General features: G+C 37.5%; 1 pseudogene; it reads right to left on the reverse strand.

The window, feature by feature from the left end:
- Positions 1 to 423: 423 nt before the first annotated feature.
- Positions 424 to 5,287, reverse strand: LOC123948550 (annotated as a pseudogene).
- Between the last annotated feature and the right edge of the window lie 328 nt (positions 5,288 to 5,615).

The raw sequence follows: 5,615 nt of genomic DNA on the forward strand, positions 1-5,615 counted from the left end.
GGGAAGTTTTTCATATTTCAGCTACTATAATATATATTGTTGAGTATTCCCTATTATCTGATATTTGTTATGAGTAAAACCCAAAAATTAGGCCTTAATTTGATAAGTGTGTTTATTGATTTCCTATTCTGCCAGCCTAAAATCTGTACTGAAAAGTCCCTTGTAATTCTGTTTCTTCACATAATTTGAACTCTTTGTTTTTATTCCCTCTCTTTTATCAATTATTTGTATTTACTGTGAGTGAATTTCAAAGTTGGAGTTGCTATTAGTCTACTCCCAGGAGAACAAAAGGATTATCTTGGTATCTCTGAGTTTACACAGACATATATGCAGTATCGGAAAATAGGCTCTGTTACCATCTGGTTCCTAATCCCCTCCTGCCTCCCAAAGTCCCAGCCCTCGGCACTTCCCTTACCCCAAATCTTATTCACTTCCAATACTCCCGTGTGCCAGAACCTGTGCCCATAAATACCCGACTCTATCTACATACTCTTTCGGAGCAAAGGTATAGACAGGAGCCCCCACATTGGAACCTACTATTGCCTTTGAATTTATCCTTAAGTCTGGGCCTGTGATGTGAGTTTTAAAAACAGTTGCCATCAAAGTGAAAGAGGTAGATGGTCCTTTGACAAGAGTTTTCTGAATGATAAATGAAACAAGGTGAAGATAAATTTTGTCTTCCAGATTTGGATTGATAAACATGGAGAGAGTAGAAATATATATAGCTTTACTAAATAGCTTCTGCACGAACTTTTCTTGGGATAATATCTGATGTTCCAACTCTTTCGTTCTAAAATATATGATCCTTTTGGGGCGCCTGGGTGGCTCAGCGGGTTAAAGCCTCTGCCTTCGGCTCGGGTCGTGATCCCAGGGTCCTGGGATCGAGCCCCGCATCGGGCTCTCTGCTTGGCTGGGAGCCTGCTTCCTCCTCTCTCTCTCTCTGCCTGCCTCTCTGCCTACTTGTGATCTCTATCTGTCAAATAAATACATCTTTAAAAAAAAATAAAAAAATAAAATATATGATCTTTTTAAAGATTTTATTTATTTACTTGACAGACAGAGATCACAAGTAGGCAGAGAGGCAGGCAGAGTGAGAGGGGGAAGCAGGCTCCCTGCCAAGCAGGGAGCCCAATGTGGGGCTCGATCCCAGGATGCCGGGGATCATGACCTGAGCCGAAGGCAGAGGCTTTAACTCACTGAACCACCCAGATGCCCCTAAAATATATGATTTTTAAAGACATTAGAATATCTTGAGTTTTTATACGCAACAAATTATAAAATATAGGGACCACAGATTTCTTTTTTTAAAAAAAATATTTTATTTATTTATTTGATTGAGAGAGGGAGAGGAAGCTAGCAGGGGGAGGGCAGGAGGAGAGGGAGAGAGAGGATCTCAAGCAGACTCCCTGCTAAGCATGGAGCCTGATGCAGGGTCTGATCTCACAGCCCTGAGACCATGACCTGAGCTGAAATCAGAAGTTGGATCTTAACAGACTGAGCCACATAGGTGACCAGGCCCATAGATTTCAATGTGTTTTGAATCCTGTGCCTGGCGGTGATGTGCCAAATGTCCTTGGTCCCAGGGGAATATACATATATATTAAATAAAGCAGATCTCAGATAGGTAATCATGTCTACCTACCTCTATTGTCTCAGGAGAGTGAAGATATAGAAAACAAACTTCTAATTATTCACAGTTTTGTATAAGGGGGGGTGGGTTTTTTTTTTTTTTTTTACATTCAATTATAAGCCAAACAAGCAAACAAAACAATGAAGTACACATTTACCTCAGGATTTTTCAATTTTCTAGGAAAACTCTGTAGAGAGAACATTTTCAGTTTTCCAATTATATCAATGTATTAGTCCTTCCTAATGGGTTTATGTCCTGATTTACCAGAGAGAAATGAAATACTGACTCTAGCAGTCATCGATGATTAAAATGTTGCTTTCTATGCCCAATAAAACTTTGTGCTCACTCCCAGATGCTGAATAGGAATAAAATACTCTTCCATAGCTTAAAAAGAAAAATGTATTATGTCTATAAATATATAAAAATACTGGGGCATCTGGATGGTTCAGTTGGTTAAGCATCTGACTCTTGGTTTTGGCTCAGGTCATGACCTCATGGGTCCTGAGACTGAGCCCCAAGTAAGGCTCCAGGCTCAGCAGGGAGCCTGCTTGGAGACTCTCTCCCTCTGCTCCTCCTCTCTCTCTCTCTTTCACTTGATCTTGGCCAAAAGGCCGAGAAGGGATCTCTCTCTCTCTCTTTCAATTAAATCAGTAAATCTTTTAAAATGTATATAAATACTTAAAGTATCAATAATGTGACATTATAGAGAGTTTATAAAAGAGGAAAAAACCCATAATAGCATGATGATTTTATGAATTATTCATATCAGTATCTGTAGTCATTTAAAATTTATTATTTTTCTTTTTTTTTAAAAGATGTTATATATTTTAGAGTTAGAGATAGAGGAAGAGTGCAAGTAGGGGGAGGAGCAGAGGGAAGAGGGACAAGCAGACTCTGCTGAGCACAGATCCTGACTTGGAGCTTGATCCCACAACCCTGGGATCATGACCTGAAGAGTCAGACACTTAACTGACTGAACCACTCAGGCACCCCAGTTAAAATTTATTATTAATAGGTATTATATATTATGTGAGATTTCAAACTTAAAAATATGCCACAGAGTGTTTGATGTATCAGACCTGAAAATAATTTTCAGCAGAGTGAGCTGTTAGTCATTTCTCTGTGTAAGTAGATAAAAAAAATGTTATTTTGGAGTGTTATCTTTTTGGAACATAATAGAAATTTGAGAGGGGGCATGGAGAGGACTTGACAAAAGATGCCTTTTGTAGGTAGGTACTTATTAAATTGGCTGTGGAGCAGATAAAGTGAGAGAATTTGTATAGAGGCCAAGGGGTATCTGAGAATGGAACTGAGATGGTGACACATTCTCTTTGAATCACAGTTATTAGAACCTCACTGGTGGACTGACATGGTCCCAGAATAGATGTGCTCTCATGAATGGGCATGACAGGGGAACTCACCAGGAAGGAAGGTATCTGGATGGTATCTCTAGACTCAACGGAAAGGAGCAATGGAAAGGTTCTTGGAGGCCTCCTTATACTATGCAGGACTAGTTTTCCAGATTCACCAATTGATTCCATAGGTTGACATTTGCTGTTTTCAATCAGAGGGACTGAAATTTTAAAAATTAACATTAAAATGTATTAGAATTCCTGAGGCTAAATGTGAAATAAAATTAAATAACTAAATAATAAAATGCTGTGTTTTGTTAAGTTTGCACTTCTGAAGTTATCTAAGCTTAAAGCTACCTTTTAGGAACTGTATAAATTGAAATACATACTCCTAGTCTGTGACTTGCCTTTCCATTTTTTAAATAGTGTACTTTGTTGAGCAGATGTTCCTAATTTAAATGTATATCATTTTACCAATTTTATCAATATTTTTCTTATGGTCAGTGCTTTCTGTATCTATTTAAATAATCTCCACTTGTCTCAAGATCATGAGGATATTCACTTATGTTAAAATCTAAAAGCTAATTGTATTATGTTTTTTAAAATTGTAGTTAAATATATATAACATGAAATTTATCAGTGAAACTATTTGAAGGGTACAATTCAATGGCATTAAATACATTCACAATGCCACTACCCATAAGCCTAAACTTTTCATCATAAATGCTGTATCTATTAAAATATAACTTCCCCTCTTCTCTCCTTCTAGTACCTGGTAACTTCTATTCAGCATTCTGTCTCTACGATTTTGACTATGCTAGGCACCTCATGTAATTGGAATCATACATTATTTATCCTTCTATATCTGACTTATTAACTGTGTATAATGTTTGCAAGGTTCATTCATGCTGTAGTATGGATCAGAATTTCATTCCTTGGTAAAACTAAATGCTATTTCATTGACAGTACAAATCACCTTTTGTTTAACCATTCATGTGTTGATGAATATTTAGGTTGTTCCCACCTTTTGCCTATTGTGAATAATGTTGCCGTGGATGTTGGTTTACAAGTATCTGCTCGAGCCCCTGTATTCAGTGCCTTGGGATACACACAAAGAAGTGGAATGCTAGAATGTATGGTAAAGCTATGTTTATAATTCCACTGCTTTCCAGAGACTACACATTTTATATTCCCACCAGCAAGGCAGAAGGTTTCCAAATTTCTACATACGCATCACATTTGTATTTTATATATTTATTTAATAATAGCCATCCTAGTGAGTGTGAAGTGATTATCGCATTGCGGTTTGGCTTTGCATTTTCCTAGTGATTAAGGATTAATTGTACCTCTTTGGAGAAATGTTTATTCAAATCCTTTGCCAATTTTTGAATGTTTTGTTGTTGAGTTGGAGTTTTTATACATTCTGGATATTAATCATTTGTCATATATATGATTAGCAAATATTTTCTCCCATTCTGTAGGTTGTTTTTTCACTTTTTAGACAGTGTTTTTTGATGCATAAAAGTCTTTAATTTTGATGAAGTTCAATTTATCTACTTTTTCTTCTGTTGCCCATGCTTTCAGTGTCATTCCCATGAAATTGTGGAAAACTCCAATGTGGTGAAACTTTTTCCCAATGTTTTATTCCTAAGAATTTTTCAGTTTTAGCTCTTAGCTTAGGTCTTTAGTCTATCTTGAGTTGATTTTTGTGTATGTATATAAGGTAAGGGTCCAATTTCATTCTTTTGCATGTGAATATCCAGCTCTCCCAGCACCATTTGTTTTTTTGTTTGTTTTTGTATGATGAAAAAAATTGTATTTAGATTTAGCCAGCTGGACTCAGTTTAGATGATCCCAATTTTGCTGGCAACATCAAAGCATCATAGTCAGGGGCCAGTTGAACATAGGTCTTCTTCTCCCCATTGGGCCTGATCAAGATGTTGACCTTGGCCATGTCAATGTCGTAGAACTTCTTCACAGCCTGTTTGATCTGGTGCTTGTTGGCCTTGACATCCACAATGAACACAAGCATGTTGTTGTCTTCTATTTTCTTCATGGCTGACTCAGTAGTCAGGGGGAACTCGGTGATGGTGTAATGATTGAGCATGTTTCAAGTGCTCTTTCCAGGGTATTGGGGCTGCCTTTGGAGATGCAGTCTTGAGTCGTGGGATGGTAGGTGATGTGCAGATCTTTTTTTTTTGTGACTGTGGATGGCTTTCAGCACTGCTTTCTTGGCCGTCAAAGCCTTTCCTTTGGCTTCAGCTTTGGGAGGGGTAGGGGCTTCCTTCTCAACTTCTGGCACCATCTTCATAAAAGGGATCCCAGCATCATTTTGTTGAAAAAATTGTCCTTTCCCCATTGGATGGTCTTGGCACCTTTTTCAAAAATAAATTGGCCAAATATGTGAAGATTTATTTCTGGTCATCCAATCTATTCCATCAATCTGTCCATCTTTGTGCAAGTACCACACTGTTTCAATCCCTAAGCTGAAATGGCACAAAGAAGTAATTACCATTCACTTATGTGGAACAAATTCTGAATGTTCCCAGACCTCAAAAATAACATGTTAGGCTTTTCTGATACCTTAGGATACATCTTGCTAATGGATGCACAAGATAAATTGAGATAAAACA

This window comes from Meles meles, chromosome 8 (genome assembly GCF_922984935.1).
Source record: "Meles meles chromosome 8, mMelMel3.1 paternal haplotype, whole genome shotgun sequence".
NCBI classification, from domain to species: domain Eukaryota; kingdom Metazoa; phylum Chordata; class Mammalia; order Carnivora; family Mustelidae; genus Meles; species Meles meles.